The 18,119-nt window shown below is 37.1% G+C and overlaps 1 protein-coding gene across 1 annotated transcript in view; it reads right to left on the bottom strand.

Moving 5' to 3' along the window:
- Window positions 1-2,915: 2,915 nt before the first annotated feature.
- The window catches only part of LOC136007268 (uncharacterized), a 161,253-nt gene continuing 146,049 nt past the window's right edge, over window positions 2,916-18,119 (bottom strand). The window contains exon 9 of the mRNA XM_065665187.1: window positions 2,916-2,964. The gene's annotated coding sequence lies outside the window, so the exon portion shown is untranslated. The remainder of the gene's footprint in view (window positions 2,965-18,119) is intronic.

The following is an 18,119-nucleotide window of genomic DNA, read 5'->3' as shown; positions in this document are numbered from 1 at the left end:
CTAGTTTTTCTTTCTCTTATTCCCAGATCTCCACTATCATATCTTTGAATCCTGGCTGACCTGCAGTCACCTCAGCTAATGACACCCCGACTGCCTCAACCAAAAGAGCTATGTTGCAGTTGGCTTCTTCCCTTCCCTTAGGGGCCAAAAGCATTATCCTGTGACGTGCCTGTCCTCCAAGATGTGAAGGGGGCTTGCACAGCAGCCCCCCACTCCACTGTAGAGATACTAGCTTAATTGAAAATGAAGTTTTACTGTGGTTTCCTCTCAGGGTCTTTTTTGATAGCTAAATTTGCAAATCAATTAACACACCGAGATCAGCTACTCCCTTTCCTAATAGATGTACTCACTACCAATTGCTCATGAAATAAATTTTCATAAGTAGCAGAAAACTAAGGGAATTAATATTTCAGACTGCAAAGAAAGAAACTTACCTAATAATGAAATAGGGAAAACAGAACATCAGGATAAATTAATGTGTCAGCCGTGTTCTCTGCAAATTCTAGCCAACTTGAACAGGATTTATCTAAGATTTAAGATACACTAGCAGATAACTGATGCTTTTTCTGTTCTTTCCCTTAATTGCATACACAAATAGCATTATAAATATATAGGTGAGAGAATCCCCATCCTCACATTTAGAGTTGTTTGGTAACATTAAAGCACAGACCAATTCAAGCTGCTGCCAGGAAAATCACAGTTACATATCATCTGCAAGCACCCTGGGGGGAAAAATACCTCCAATTCAGTGTGTGTCAAAGGTGTCTCAGAAGACTGAAGTAAGCACATGCCCAAAGAAACATGTACCCTTCTTATATAACCATCAAAATAAGTCCAAACAAGCAAGATGGCTTAATTGCATTTTCTGAAGACTAGACTTCTTTTTTTCTTTTTAGTTTGTAATAGACAAGAGCTCCTGCAACTACAGAAGTGGCAAGATTCGCTTGTTTAATAACTGAGGGAAAAAATCCAGACATCCTGACACTATCTCTCTTCTCCTCTGCCTTCGGGCCTAGCAGTACTCCACACTGCAAGTACAACACAAGACAGTGACTAAATTTTTGTGTCTCTTTAGATACATAATATGGCCATGGCACCAAAAGGTTTATGTGTTTGGACCCTAGAACAGAGCTGTTTCTTTTTAGAAGGATAAATATAGTACAATAATCCTTGAGAAAACAAAAATTTCCATACATTAGCACATGAAAAGTCTCCTTTCACTGCTCATTTATCAAGAGAATAGTTCTGAAGAATTAATTCTGTTAGAAATTGTATTCTATCCATTGCCTTAAAATTAATATTTTGTATTATCTGTTCATCGTCTTACGTGCTGCAGGGCTTTTACTGCAAATAAATTCAGATTTTTTTCTCCATTACAGAACAGTGGTAACAGAGGTAATAAAAAAACAAACATTTTTTTTGTTCTGTCTTTATAGAAATGCTACCTTTTCTTCCCACTGGAAATTTTTTAAACATCTTCCTTCCAGCAACAAGGCCATGTGACAAGTTTTATATTGCATACTATGTAGCATTAACAAAAGAAAATTGTATTTTACCTATTCCTTATATCCACTGTGTTTAAATTCATCTAATGGAGCTGTTTCCATCAGGAATAGTAGATCTTTTTAAACCAGGTCTACAAAACCCCTTCAGACAACAAAGTGAGTCTAATTAATTATATGCTTTCATCTTGTCTTTACACAAAACCATTTGACAGAGAAATACATAGCAATAGAAGCCCAGAAACAAATTCTAGGAAGGCTAATCTGCCCCTCTATACCTTCTGTAGCTGCTGTGTTGGGTTTTGTCCTTAGTTGGCCATACCATCACCACACCTGTCCAGTCAGTTGTGACTTTAACCTATGCTAGAAGAAGCTTTGTCCTGAGCAGAAGTGTAAAAACCGGGTGTTCTATAACAGAAGTATTCAAGCAGTCCTTAATCCAAAAGCATTTTGGATTGCTACTGTGAACCAAAAGTATTGAATATTTTTCTGTATTTTCTGTGTTGTTCCTTTTTCTCTGTTCTTTTCTACTTCCTCTCCCCAAAACTGACTCTCTTGGTATCCCTTCTCTTCACACAAAAATAAAATAAAATCCAACAGTATTTGAGCTGCCTTCTAGCCTACAATGCTCAGCACTGTTCTGATAGCAAGTGAGAATAAACAAAATCCTGATGCATTGGAATGCAAAATAATTACTTCTACTGTTTGTAGTGAACTTGAGAATTCACATATGAGTGAATGAGCAAGCTTCACTAACATACAGCAGATATGTTGTTATATAGGCTAACAGAATAAACCTCTGGCTCTCAAGTAGAGATGCAACCTTTCAGAGCTCCGGTGCCACTTTCTGACAGACTGAGTGAAGTTCTGTCCGGCTTCCTGCTGATGAATGACAACATGCCCAAATGACAACACAGAAACAACTGTGTAAAATAAAGACACAACCCTCTGAATTACAATGGTTAACCACATACAGAGGAAAAAACAGGTTAAGAAGAATGCCATGTTACAAGGCTTTAGCTCTAATTTTTACCAGTATTGGTTCACTGTTAATAACCTGATTCCTGCTACAGTAGTGAACAGCATTGTCAACTGTTATAGATGAACATGTTGGCTAATTAGCAAAGTTCGTTTGTGTCTTTGCTCACAAACTATATTACTGGATACTCTAAGAGAAAAACTGGAGAAATAGCTACAAGATATGCATACATAGTTAGATCTCTGTTAACTAAGAATATACTGTTCTCTCTTATAAATACCTAGTGGCAAACCCAGGTCATTTTAAGGCATGTCTTCCTGGAAGAAGCAGCATGAGCAGTATGGAAAGAAATGGAAACTGGGCACCTACTGTACAGCAGTTCTCAGTGTACTTGGATTTCAGACTGGTGTAAGTCAGGTAGGCTTTTACAGTTCCTCCAGTTCTGCTCACCTTTAAGGCAACTATCTCACCTCCAGCTTGGTCCTGTGGATACAAGGCAGATTGCAGCAGGATTTCTTACTCAGGAGCTGATGTCTGCTGAAAAATTGAATTTTAATGTTTTCTGGTTATTTAGGCTCCAGCTGGTGAAATAGATAGATAGCATAATACTTTTGAAACTAGTGGAAGATATAGTACAGAATACCTTCCCTCATTTTCTAGTGGATGTTCGTTCTATTTGCATGTTCATATTCTTCTTAAGCATCTTCACGGGAAAAGAAAAAAACGAAAAAAGAAAAAAGAGTAAGCTTGTATGCTTTGAACTTTAATTATCAGTTTTTACATGCAGTTCTGTACCCTGAATGCTTTACAAACTGGCTTTTTTGGTTTCTGATCTCTGTGATGGTTAGGGAAAAAATAAACACATTCAGGAGCTGGAAAATATTCCTGATATATAATCTATTTTTAAAAGGAAGAACACTGCTCAAACCTAGAGATAAAAATAGCTTTGTGAAAGTAATGTCTTTAAGTAAAGGTGGTTAAGTTTAAACCATTGCAGTTTAAGGAAAAATAATCCATCCCCCCCCCCCCCCCCCCCAGTATTACCTACAGGGAGCTGCAAAGGTACCAATGAATTGTTCTTGACATTAGAGAGAAGATGATCAGAAAAATGTTCTTCATGTTTTCAAGATGCTGTCAATAATAGTGCAGAGCAATAAGCTGTAGATCTTAACATTATCTTTCTGAATACTTGGCAAGTGTGGAGCATACTTGAAACGAAGGCAGTCTCTGCCCCAGCATTCTTACACTCACAAAGAAAACAGAATTGAGACACAAACAAAAAATCTGACTGAAATCCTGCAGCTTGGAGAGGTAGGATACTGTTAAGCTGAGTAATACCTTTGAACTGAGACAAAGCTAAATTGGTAATGCTTATCCACATGCAATGATTTTATATACTGATTATGCCTTCAAAGTACTTGTGCCTGGTTTTCAACAGTGGTTCTTAGAGAGACATCAATCACTGCCTTCATCACTGCTGCTGAATGCAAGAGAGCCTCAGAGATCTATCTAATCCTCAGCTATGTGAAAGAATATGTTAGATTTTAGTTTAATAAATCCTCATTATTGTACGTGGTCAACAACCAGACTTTGTTTTACGATTTACAATTATATTTTGTGTAACAAAGTTTATTTGCCTCTGACTTGGGTAAGCATAGGTGAAGGGGGTGCTGGTTAGATACAGAACACTCATTTGTTTCTAACAGAGTTAAATAGTTTCGGATTTGATATTGAGCCACTTCATTTCTGAGTTGCTTTCTGCTACAGCTCTGTGAAGCTGCATGCAGCAATTAGGCTGGCATTTTGTGAAGGCTTTGCAGTTGATGGTACACGACCCTACAGCTACAGCAGAATACTTAACCAAGCATTTTCTCCATGAAGGGAAGCTATGACTCTCTTTACTAGCCAGCTGAATTATTAAGCTTCTGGCTGATGTTTCAGTCAGGCGAAGAGGAACTTTAAGAATCATTCAAACTGAAAGAACTCTTAGGCTTAAAAAAAAAAAAATAAAAATAAAAATTTGTGTTGAAACAAGAAAAGGAAAGGAATTGCAAGCTCTGTAGAGATCTTTTTCCTCCTCTAAAGTAAACCTAAATATTTCAGAACCCACAGCAAAATGAGGGTAAATAAGGTGGGAGCCCCCATCCTCATGCTTGAGAAACATGTTAAGGTTATTTCTCTTTAATGAACTAGCGTAGGATGACCCATCTTTCATCTTAAGCTCATTAATGCAAGCCCCTCTACCTCAGGAACATTGTTTGGGGTACAAGGCATAAGTAAATTTTGGAAAGGAGATGAACCATGGCCAGGACCGACAGAGTACCCAAGACTGTAGACTAAGCTCTTTGTGTCCATTCCTCCATCTTAAAAATGTTATTGAAGGAATAAGGTGAATATCAAAAAAGCTCAACAGGATTTCTTCTAGACAGATCAGTCACTTTCTTTGATCAGAAAGACCACAGGTATTTTCTGATGTGCTATACCTATTAGAAAGATTAAAGGTTCCAAGCCAGATTTGCAGATTACCCAAAGCACATGCTCTGCAAGAGAGTACCAAGGGTTGTGTTCTGGCTTTATACACAACTGGAAATTAAAGTAGAAATACCCAACAAAATAAGACAGCGCTAAGAAATGTGCTGTCACTTACAAGACAAAACCACCTTGAAACATGCACCTGCCATTTTATACTTCACAATGCCAAACTAAGAGATCAAGGTGAGGTGAAAAGCCTCATATTGATGAAAGTCCTCCCTTCAGCCTTTGCATTAAAATGTTCTTTGAGTTTTACCTAGCTAAAAAAACTGAGAAAACTGTACATTATTTCAATAGCATCACTCTTTTCAGAGGCTGCAGCAGTGGATAGAGTGAACCTAAAGGTTTTTGCCAGAGGGCATAGCATCAGCCAGAGGAATTCAGTGGTGCTGGGACAGAAAGGAGCTATGTATTTTGGAGAATAGATAGACAGACCTGCCTCTAGAGAGCCTGGATATAAATGAAGCTTGTTGGTGGCAGGAACCCCTGGTACCAGGTAAGCCTCTGCTGGGTGAATCCCGAACCTACATCCCATGGAGGATCTCAGGCAGGCACCCAGCTCTGGCCCTCAGACCTCACTTTCTTAGTTAAACCCATGGCTTTCAGAATCTTCACACACTATTTATTCTAGTGTCCAATAGCTGTTCAGAGGTTAAAATTATTTTTAAACATGTTTACGTATGTCCAGGTTAGTAGCTATTACAAGCAAAAAAACATTCTGTGTTGGAAGAGCAATGGAGTATTTGTGTTTCAGGCAAGACAAATAGCCAGGTCCTGCTCTAAATAATACAGGTGTCCATCACACTATTATATGAGCACAGTTTCTAAGTAAGCATATAGAAAATCTGTTAAGCGTAATCAAATATCAGTTTAATCCCATCACATGCTCATATTATTCTCTTCAAGATTAGTTTTAGATTTTTAAAAACATCATATTAAACACAGTTAGTGAAAAGGCATTAACTAGCTCCATCTGTTGATTCTATGATGCTCTACAACACAGCATTTCGCAAAAATGAGATCCACTGGGGAGCAGGATGTTGAAAAGCATGAATTGGTATACAAAGATATTTCCATTGCTACCAAGACACCTTTAACCAAAACTCACTGCAACCCTAACCAGAAGTAGCTACTGAGGAAAGGAAGCTCAGTGACACTTTCCCAACTCTTCATTTACATTTTTGTCCCTCTCCTCCTTCTTTCCCTCATACACATTTATTTACCTTCTAGACATATGGAAACAGAAGTATCTTAGAATAAGTCAGGTAGATTTAAGAAGTACTGAAAAGTACTTATGAGAAAATCTGTCCCATATCTGCAGGCTCAGAATGTTCAGAAAGAATCTGAACAGTCGAATCCTGTGGTAAGTGTGTTATCTGTATTAATAATATTATATATGGATTTATTATTAATGTGGTATTTCTGTATAATATACATATTCCTGTATCTGCATCAGCAAAGTGACTTTTGCTGGTCTAACCTACATGAGTCTGAAGAATATAGCGATCTTTACAGGGAATTTGAGTAGACCAGAATCAAACTGTGTTTAGGATAGTGGGAAACAGCTGACAAACTGAATCTGATACCCTGCCCCAGAGTAGTATATACAGGGTAAATTGTAAATTTTCATATCCTGACCTCACATCTTTTGGAAGGGACAAAACCTTCTCTCATAATACAGTATGCACATAGCAATATGTGAAAAGAAAACCGTAATGCTCTGCATCAAACATAATTAATGCACAATTAATATGGAAGTTATTATGTAATGACAATCAATTATTAAAAACACACATTAATTTCTGTCCCTTCCCACATGCTAATTAAATAACATTGTTTCAGAATTTGTGTTTCTATTAATGCTTCTCAGTTTGAAGATCAGAACCATTCTTGCGAACATATTAACCTCTGTAATGGTTCTCAGATGGCCATCTCCTGAGAGGTAGGAGATGACGGATGCTAATGCACAGTGCTTTTCTCTTGTCTTAACCGATTCACTTGCACACATTTATGTGCCCGAACCATCATGTAGTGGCATTGCAACTAGGAAGGACTAAGAGTCCCATTAATTAATTTCCCTTTTTATACTATTTCCATGTTAACTTTGCAAAAGCCTCTAAAATATCAGTTATTAGTTTCTATAGAGTGGAGGAGAAAAAATAATTATAGAAACACTCTGTTATTTTCATGTTCCTTGTGGTAATATTAAAGGTGTACCTAGAAACCATTTCTTAATATAAGACTACAAATTAAGCAGCACTTACATCACTAAGCAAAAGCATTTGCAAATATGAGCTCATGATGCATTTGAGACTTATGTCCATAAACATTCAAATTAACACATTTATCTTCACACAAATATGGATTGAAAAAATGTGAGCAATGATATGGCCATGCAGCTGTGTAAGCCCTTGTTAGATGTGCTTGTATGTATTTTGAAAGCTTTTCGTGGGGTTATAGTTCATCTGATCACAGTAGAGAAAAAAAAAAAGTAACTTGTTATTCAATATATTCGTGAACTTCAGACAGACCACAGATAATGGATCTGTTTCTGATTCAAAGTGGTAGTAGAGAGGTAATCTATTACCCAGATTCAGTTGTAGTGGAGATTTCAGATAGGAAAACTATAATTTGCAAAGTCAGTTTGCATTGTGATCAGGATACTAGAGTATTGCAGCTAAAAATGACTTTTAATAGTGCCTGAATTTATTTCATCTATAAACTGGTCTATGTCCTACTATCCACATGTGTGTCAGATGTGGCTATTCTATTTAAAATGGCTTAATAAATACATTAAATATTTGTATTGAAATTGCAGACATGTATTAGATGTTATCATTCCTTTAAAATGCCTATACTTCTATTTGCAGGCTGATAAATTTAAGATTAATAGTTTCCCATCAAAACTATTTAATAACAATCTTATGAGTTGATCACATTAACTAATCCTGTTAAACCTTTCATTAATAGTAATAGTAAATATATGCTGTACAATGAATGTATTCTATTTAATTCCATTTTGTCTGTTTTGTTGGTTTTTTTTAATAGTCCAGTATCACCTAACATGAAGCCGATAATATTATTGTCCAATAATTACTATCAAATGAAAATCAAATAAGATGCAAGCTTAGACTTGCATGCAGCAAATATGTCAGCACCAATTTGAATTTAAGCATGCAGTTTTTTGCTGTTGAAGTCATTACGGATGCTCACATGATTAAACCTAAGCAGCACACCAAGCGGTATACTGGATCAGGGCCCAAAGATGTAAAGGAAAAATCAATCTTTTGAAAGCCACCAAGAAATCCAAGCAGGAAAAGCCAGGGCTTTCACTTACCAAGATTAAGAAGAACAGTCAAAAATGATTAACTGGAATCAATTTGCACACATTGTACGCACCGTATTTAGATCACACAAATTACTTCATATTAGCAAATCAATACCTACATTCATTGCAAGCTCTAAAACTGATTATCCCTTGCATGTCTGAAAAGACTATGGAGCATTTTTATACATTAATAATTCATATAAGGATAAAGGCATTGTCTAGGCATATAGATTAAAATATATACTTATACATATACCTTTGATTAATATAAAAACTCAACTAGGGAGCATTCACAAACATGTTTTGCAAACAGCCAGAGAATAAATGCAGTTTTGCATCTGCAGAATCCTATTCTTTTACTGAGCAGTGTGCTGTTTAGCAATTTTCCCCATAGCAATCCAATTCCATTTTAAACATTGATTACTATAAATAGACAAGGTGAGCAACATTTGTTTATTTGGGAATAACCCCCTAATCTACATAAAGTATTTTAAAACAAAAAGACCTGGGTTTTAGGCAAATTGGAATAAACTACCAACACTAGCTGACACAGAAATCCATCTGAATGGGATGTGTAATATAGTGACAAGTTGGCTGGAATGAGAATTGGGAAATACAGGTTCTAAACTTGATGCTGTCAGTGAGAATATGGTCATTAGTAATAAAATAGATAGGTACAAACTCATTGTCTTTGCTGTCAGAATCATCCTCGGCTGAAAACTGTGAGATTGTATTACCAGAGAGCTAAGCTAACAACACCACTGAGAGCTAAAGCAAATTCGTGCAGATTCTAGTCTCTGCTATGTGATTATTCAGCTCCCAGACCAGACCCCTTTCATCCCTCATCTTCTAAGTCAATTGATTCTCAGTCTTGGGCAAGTCGCTTCATCTTTTTGTTTCCCCTCCCACTTTCCATATCTTCCCCAATCAGAGTAAAAGCACTGCAGAACAATGCAGACATAATCTCAGTTGGGTCTTCTAGATGCTTCTGTAATATGAACACTAGCAATAAATCAGGAGAGGATAATGGAAGTGTCAACTGAGTCCTAAGTGTAGCAGCAGAGTTGTAATGTACTGTACTATACCCTACACGTAACACAATTCTTCAAGGAGGTCTTTGCACAGCATGGTTTATTCCACTACAATAATAAATGTATTCATGATACATCTCCAAGTATTACCCAGCACTAAAAATGAATCACAGTAATGTTACCTTCACTTCTCTCCAACAAGAAGATAATACTTTTTGGATGTGATGCCAATCTGTATAGTTTTTGACAAACTGGAAATGCTTTAATGAAGTAATAAGACTGTACCAGGAGCATATGATTCATCTTGAGGCAGTGGTATATAAAAAGAGAAAGGTGGAATAACTGAGGCAATTCAATTTATATCTGTTTAGCTGTGCTTGTTTATATTGTTATTCCGAACTGTTCTAGATTCCAGCAGATACTTCCTTTGCAGCTCCTCCCATTCATCATGATCAATAGTTTCTAAGAGGTTTATGAGATGCTACAAGAATGCAGCGATATTGACAAACAGCACATAGACAAATCAGATAGCAGACGATGTGTAATTTACAATTCTCCATGAAGGCAATGGTGCTTTTTCAAAATTTGAGATATTGCGGCTGATCCTCGGTCACTTCTCTCACAAACCAGTAAACACGGTTACTGGTGATCAAGTGAATGTAACTGTAAAGAGCATAAATGAATAATTAGCATTTTCTATTCATGCTGTTCTTTATTACTGAATATTTGCTCAGCCCACACTACTCTTCATTCTGTTTTGGCAGGTTTGGCTGATAAAAAGTTTTATGAATTTGCAATTCCATCTAAGTATCAAATGTTTTTCCAAAACCTTAATAAATTCTGCCACATAGCTGTTTCACTGTTATCTACTGATTTAGTAATGTTCAAATGAAACACATTTATCAGTCTCAGTGTCCTCTTTATGAATTAATGCCAACAGTCCTCTCAGTGAATGACATGTTTTGTGTCTGAATATCCTGTAGGTTTTTCCAGTATTTCCTGTCCTCCCAAGAAAATTTAGTGCATTCCTTTATTTCCCACTACTCTACAAAAACATCTTTCTCTCCCCTACTACTGATCACATCTATTAGTCCTCTTGACGGAAGACCTTCCTTTTGCTATTGCTAATAATTTTTGAATCCTAATAGATGATTCTTCCGAGGCTGATTCTTTGATCGTTGTAATTGCGTTATTATCATCTGCTCTCATACAGTGATAAAGACTTTTAATGTTTCATGTGCTAGGAACGAAAGGAAAAAAAACCGTGATCAAAATCTCTCTTTGTTCCTGGAATATTACCACCTCCACAGTTCATAATCATTAGGGTGAAGAATTCATTTTGGCCCTCTGTTATGTCAAAGTTTCATCCTTTCAGTGGCCCTGCTGTCTCTGCTATTTTGTTCACTTCAGAAGCAAAATGAAATGATCATTGCTGCTCCTTTTGCCACCTACTATTTCATATGCTACTTTAACATCCCAGAATAATGATTTGCACTCACTTTAGTTTTTCTATGAACTGTATGTTTCATGCATTTTTTTTAAATATAACTTCTTGTATCTATGTATAATAAAAAAAGCATATTCTCATTACATTTGCCCAGGGCCTGAATTTTATAGTCTCAGTTTTAACATTCTTCTCTTCATTACAAGAACATGCTTTACAAAGCAGAGATTTAAAAACATGACTGAACTTATGCAGCTAGCCCACCGTTCTGAGTTCTGTCCTTTCACGTTTTAGAAATGGTTCCAAATAATACAGTCTCTACCACCCTCCAAGATATGCTGCCTTTGAATTTCAGAATGCAGAAACACCTACCAAAAGCTTACACCAAAATCCTAATTAAAAAAAAACTTTTCAGATTATCTTCCAATGATTTTGAAGCCCAGTTAATTCAAAAGCAAAAAGATATTTTTTATTTTTTTTCTTATCACCCAAACCTGCTCATAGAAACATGCCGGTTTCAACAACTATGTTTTCCAGAAGAACTCCTGATGTCCACACTGGAATTAGTGCTCAAAACAAAAGGCAAAATTAGAAAGAACAAGGAAAAAGAAACACCTCTGTCCAAGTGTAGTGCAAATACATCCACGCCCTGGAGATTATCCTAATAATAAATAGAGAAATAGTCTGCCCATTGCCCAGTGAGTATTTGTTTATAACATCTAACTCCAGCAGTAGGAGGAAGAACAAGATAGGAGCACTGGCTTTTCAGTACTGCAGCAAGAGTGCTCACTGCTTGACAGGAAACCTGGGCGAAGGTTATCCTTTTTGTGTGCAGTCTAGAACAAAATTTAGAAGAAAATTGGGATCATTCTTCCTCGCTGTCTGCTGCTGAAGTTTTAGAAGTCTGAAGGGACATGACTCCAGGCCTTTCATAACCCAGGATATAGAAGATATCTTCCAGATATTAGCCTCTGTCACCCCTTTGTCAAGAACACATTTTGGATATTTTTCCACTGTATAGAAGTAAATGTGTCATTTGCCCAAGGGAGCTCCAAATGCTATATGGGCTGGTGGTTGCAGCATCCACCTAGGACACCTGTATTCAAGTATCTGTTTTAGAAAAGAGGGCAAGCAGGAATGATTTGAAATTTCTTCTGTATTTCTGGTGGAACAACTGTCTTAAAGAATTAGCAAACTACTGAGTACAATGGTATAACAAAGCTATGATTTACTGGGGGAAAGGAAGGGTGGGAAGGGTAAGATTTCCAACACAAACTCATACAGGAAACAAATAGATGTGAATTTTACAATTGCTTGTTGTATGGGTAAAATACTTCCTATCCACACTCTAGTTATAAATAGCTAACTATACTAACAAGGTCTACTTTCCGTACAGGTAATCTTGACTCTTGTAGAGCAAAACCAATGTCCACACTTAAAACTAAAAGACATATTTTTTTAATTGCTAGCAATTGTTCATCACATAATTATACTCAGCCTAAGAATTATAGTGCACTTTGAAATTTTGTTGCCATTTTATTCCTTTTTTATTTCTTTTTGTTTCATCATGTGAAAGAAAGAGCTTTTCTCACATTTAATTTATCCCAGGCACAGCTACAGAGCAGCCCTGCAGAGAAGGACTTGGGGGTGCTGGTTGATGAGAAAATGAACATGAGCTGGCAGTGTGCACTTGCAGCCCAGAAAGCCAAACATATCCTGGGCTGAATCAAAAGGAGCGTGACCAGCAGGTCAAGGGAGGTGATCCTGCCCATCTACTCTGCTCTCATGAGACCTCACCTGGAGTATTGTGTGCAGTTCTGGTGTCTTCAACATAAAAAGGACATGGAACTGTTGGAACAAGTCCAGAGGAGGGCTATGAGGATGATCAGGGGACTGGAGCACCTCCCGTATGAAGACAGGCTGAGAAAGTTGGGGCTGTTTAGCCTGGAGAAGAGAAGGCTGTGTGGAGACCTCATAGCAGCCTTCCAGTATCTGGAGGGTGCCTACAAGGATGCTGGGGAGGGACTCTTCATCAGGGACTGTAGCAGTAGGACAAGGGGTAATGGGTTAAAACTTAAACAGGGGAAGTTTAGATTGGATATAAGGAAGAAATTCTTTACTGTAAGGGTGGTGAGGCACTAGAATGAGTTGCCCAAGGAAGTTGTGAATGCTCCATCCCTGGTGGTGTTCAAGGCCAGGTTGGACAGAGCTTTGGGTGACATGGTTTAGTGTGAGGTGTCCCTGCCCATGGCAGGGGGATTGGAGCTCGATGATCTTAAGGTCCTTTCCAACCCTAACTATTCTATGATTCTATGATTCAAGGTGAGCATTTGGTACATAAAAGTTATAAATTGAACCCCTTTGTGTTCAAAACCAGCTGGCTCTATTCACTCCACAAAGCGATCAGGATGAGAGGAAATGGTCTCAAGTTGTGCCAGGGGAGGTTTAGACTGGACATTAGGCAAAATTTGTTCACCAAAAGTGGTGTCAAACATTGGAACAGGCTGTCCAGGAAAGTGGCCGAGTTACCATCCCTGGAAGTATTTAAAAGACATGTAGATGTCACACTTAGGGAGATTGCTTATTGGTGGACTTGGTGACGTTGTGTTTACAGTTGGGCTTGATAATCTTGAAGGACTTTTCCAACCTAAATGATTCTATGAAAACACAGTGAAGAGTAAAACACTCATTAGAGGGCTCTCCATTAAAACAAGTGGCATTTCAATGGGTACTGTTATTTACATTGCAGCAAACTTTGGCTATTTGCTTTCAATTAAGAAAAAAGTATTCCTTCACCAGTGACAAATTACCTTACAGATAACGATTATACCATCCAATGCTTCCAACAGCAGCCTTTGAAATGTCACTGCTATGCAGCTTCATGTGAATGAATTAGGTAATTGCTGTTGATCCAGTGTAAATGGCCCATCTATTCAAAAAAGATGCACAAAACTTTGCATAATTCACAAAGCCTGCATACTCTTTTCCCTTATTTTTCTACCCAAAATATTTTACAGTTCACAGCCCTGATTCTCAAGAGAGACCTACAACTCATTCAAAGAGAAACTTCAAAACTAAAATCCATGACCCAACAGGACATTTGATACCACAAACTCCATCAGGATACAGAATTCCCCTTCAGTGAAACTTCCCTATATGCCTGGGAGTAAACTCTGGGTCCAACTGCTACAGAGAATGGGTTTCAAGGAGAGGACCAGTACAAAGCACAACCTTCATGCCAGCCTCTGGCATTTACTTTAATGAAGTGACCCACTGCACTAAATTAAACCCATCAAGAAGGATTCCAAGCAGCTGCTTTCCAAGGTGGCAAACCAAGCCAGGAGCTATTCAAAAGCACTAATTCCTGTGCACAGCCTGAAAGAACAAGTTTAGCTGACACAACCTTGAACAATAAAGAAAGAATAGGGGAGAAAATTTGTTCCTGTGACTTAAGGAAGAAAATTTGTGGCTTTAAGGCATGCAACCTAATCTCTTTACTGTACATGTGTGTTTCTCTTGGTTGCCTAGTGTGTTTTAGAGTCAAACTAATTTTTTAGAGTAAATGAAGTTTAGGATTGTGCTTTTTTTATGATCCTGATACATTAGTCTGACCACTAAGAAATACTTAGGTTGTTAAAGGTTTGGGTTTTTTTAAGACACTGCACATGACTGATTGTATAACTAGCACACCACACAACACTTACAGATTAGCAGCAAAAGGTTTAAACATTAGAAAGTGTTCAGGTACAGAGAGTAAGACAATAAACATTTTTAAATTGCGGTGATGAAAACAAATCTTTTATGATAAAAGCCAAGAGAAAGTAAATGCACATGAAACTTGTCAGTTACTTGTAGCAAGTCTAAACACAAAACTTGCACTGTTGTCACTAAAAATTATTTTGCAGGTCCATTTAATTAAACAGTACAAACCCATGTGGGCACTTTTAAACTGGTGTGCAACAGTTTTTTGTGATTTAGCTTAAGTCAGTAAGAAATCTACTTAAGGTAAATCAATATAAGCCTTTAGTAAAACAATTTAGGAGTAGCTATATGAGGGTTTGGATTGTAACTAAATTGATTTATTTAAATGTGAGTTCAATTAGACAGGTGCAGCTTTTGTATGTGGACAATGCCTAAAGGTGTGATATATTGTCTTGTCTGCACTGACTCCATGCGTACTTTTAATGTTTATTAGATTTTTAATCTTGTTAATGTTATGGCCTTCTTCCAAAAGGGCAAAATGCCAACCTTATTTATACATACTGTGATCTAACCCTTGCTCAAGAAACTATTACCTGTTGGTAATCTCTTAAACGCCTCATCGAAATCCCCAAATAAACTTTACTGATTAAGGTCTCAACAAAATTGCTTCGTCCCCTTACCCACTAGCATAATGAGTAGCATATTGTTCAAAGGATGGATTTCTTCAAAGCTACAAGTAGAAAATAAATACCCTGACTGCTATTGGTAGGCCTACTGACAGTTTTGAATATCTCTAGTCACTGGTGTGAACCAACAGAGCAGAGGAGATTACAAACCAGAAGCTATTCACTCATACAGAGAATCCTACCCACTGGATTATGCAGGACACAGCATGAAAATTAGCATGTAAATGACATTATTTTAAGATATAGTGGTACAACCAGAATGGTGATGGACCTCAGGTGGTTCAGGCAATTTTCTCCTAGAAATATGTAATAGGCTGCTTAATAAATCTAATTATACTTTCTACTAGTGTTCAGCCCACCCAAACCAGGGAAGAGTGTGTTATGACCTACCTACTAATTAACAGAAGCTTGATGTTCTTCTGGTGCCAAAGACTCTGGATTCTGGACCACAGACATAGTTAACTCTAATTTTCCTTACTGGATTGTCCCCTAGCTGACTGTTTCCCAACATGAAGGGGAATCATTCTTTTGTAATGCCACAAGATGCGAGATATCACTCTAAAAATTAAGTACTTCTGCAAAGCAAGCCTAGCTACTTACTGCATATCTGTCAAGGTTCCTGCCCTCAGAGCTCATGAATATGTAGCAGGTTTTAGGATTTACACTAAAAGTAACACAAAGTAAGACTGACTTGGAAACAGTCCTAGGTTTTACTTTGTCTCTTTAAAAAGACAGACTTTGATCATGAAACTGTGACCTTTGGAACCCCCAGACCTTGATTTCGTGGAACTGTCTCTAACATACTTGAACCAACATGAACTGAAAGCTACCAGGCACATTTGCTTCAAATTAAATGATAATGTCTTGCCATACAAGCAGGTTTATTGAAAGATTGCTGTTACATTTCCAGGTACACCATCATTATCACCAAATTATTGTATGCAACATCACAGAATAATGCATAGGAATAAACACACTCCTAACACTAGCTTAAATTCAGAGCCTAAATATAAGAATATATTTCCACTAGGGCAGCTGAAGTTTTTTAAGAAAGCTGAAATGTTCATTTCTTACTTCTTTAATAATAGATAACCATGGAATCAGTTACACAGACAGTTGGAAGAAAAAAAAGATGATAATAATTAATCCATAGCTATGCTATATATTGTAAATTAACAAGTATCATATTTTAAGGAATATATTCTAAGCAGTAACCATTAATACAGTACTGTGAATGTATGTAATACATTACAAAAATCTAAAGACATGTTCTCTTGTCTGGATTGCTTATAAGCTACCAGTTATAAATATTCTAATCAGGCTTTCATACCTCTCCTGTCAGTGTGATACTGGAGTGCCTTTCTATTAGTGCATTAAAGCAACATGAGTAGCATTTTTCTCTCTTTCAGGCCCCAGGTGGAAAATTGCATGCATTTAAAAATAATTAATATTTTATTTTTTATCTATGATATGTATGCACTTTCACAAGCAAATGCAGGCAGAACAATATATATAACATTTTACTGTGTTGAATTTCAAGTATTAGACAAGACTGTTGTATTAAAATAAATGTATTTATATGCTGAACTGGTGAAGAACAACAGCTAGAAATGTCTTGAGAAATGTGTTTTGTACCCTTAGCAACAAATATTTTTCATTATTCACATTCCAGAGTAACCACTGATGAACACTTTGGATGGATTTTCAGGTACGTTTGGTATTGGTCTAACTTTGCTTCAACTGGAAGTTTTATCACGTAGTGTAAAAGGAGCAGAGCTGGGCCACTGCTCAGTGCATCTGCAAACTCCAGACTCTGAAGACAGTGTGAGGATAAGCACACCAGAGAGCTCAGGAGTCCCTGACTGGCTGCTCAGGGACCTAATTAATCTGCCCCAGTTCCCTTTCAGTCTCATGTAGTTCTTTGTTCTCCTCCATATGTATGAATTGCAAACTTTCTTCCTACTGCATCAACTGTAGTAGCCACTGAAAAAAGTTCACCGTTTCTCATAGACAGTTACAGTTAACTTTACCACAATAATCCTTACCGCTTCCCAGTTCACAATAGGATGGAAAAAATTTTCAAATACTCAAATATTACACTTAAATTGTCAGTATTAGAGAAAATTTACATCATCTCCCACACAAGGTTACACCAGAGTGTAACATCTGTGAGTTACCCAAACAAATTCTGTCTGTATCATACTGTGCTATTGTGTGTATTAAACTGAGAATTCATGACACTACTTTTCCATTATAATTCCTTTCTTCTCCCTTCATTTCCAAGACATAACCTCCAGAGATTTCAAATCTCCACCAGCTGTAGAATACATGTTTTACTCAGGTGTAAAAGGAAACTGATGATACACCAAACAGCTTTTCCTACTGGGAACATGACATAAAAGGCATTTTACTAAAGATGAAATTTGGAATAAATCTGCACAACTTTTCTGACATTGCAAGGAAAGCATAGAAGTGCATATCCAGTTATGAAAGATATAAAAGTCAGATCAGATGTCAAAAAGGTCCTTCTACCTATGCAGTATGCTCCTAGCATTTGCTCAGGAACCAGACTCGCAGGAACAGACCATACTAATGCAGAGGCCAGAACATATCATTCTATCACACAGAAAAAAACTTCTACTCAGCTATCCTACCTATATTTCAATAAATAGTACACAAAAAAAAATATTTCCACTTAATTTTTTTATGTAGAGATCCTTTTTCTCTATTTACAAAAAAAAAAAAAAAAAAAGAGAGAGAAAAAAAGATAAAAAAGTGCTTTATAGGAAAATATCACAAACCCTGCAGCAGAAAGATGCGAAAAGCTCCATTAACATGAAAGAGGCTTTAAAGAGCGGTGTGAATTATGCAGCAGCCCGATGTTCAGACTGCATTACTGTATCAGTATACACATT

This window comes from Lathamus discolor, chromosome 1 (assembly GCF_037157495.1).
Source record: "Lathamus discolor isolate bLatDis1 chromosome 1, bLatDis1.hap1, whole genome shotgun sequence".
In the NCBI taxonomy this organism is placed as follows: domain Eukaryota; kingdom Metazoa; phylum Chordata; class Aves; order Psittaciformes; family Psittacidae; genus Lathamus; species Lathamus discolor.
This window is presented reverse-complemented; position numbering and strand designations above follow the sequence as displayed.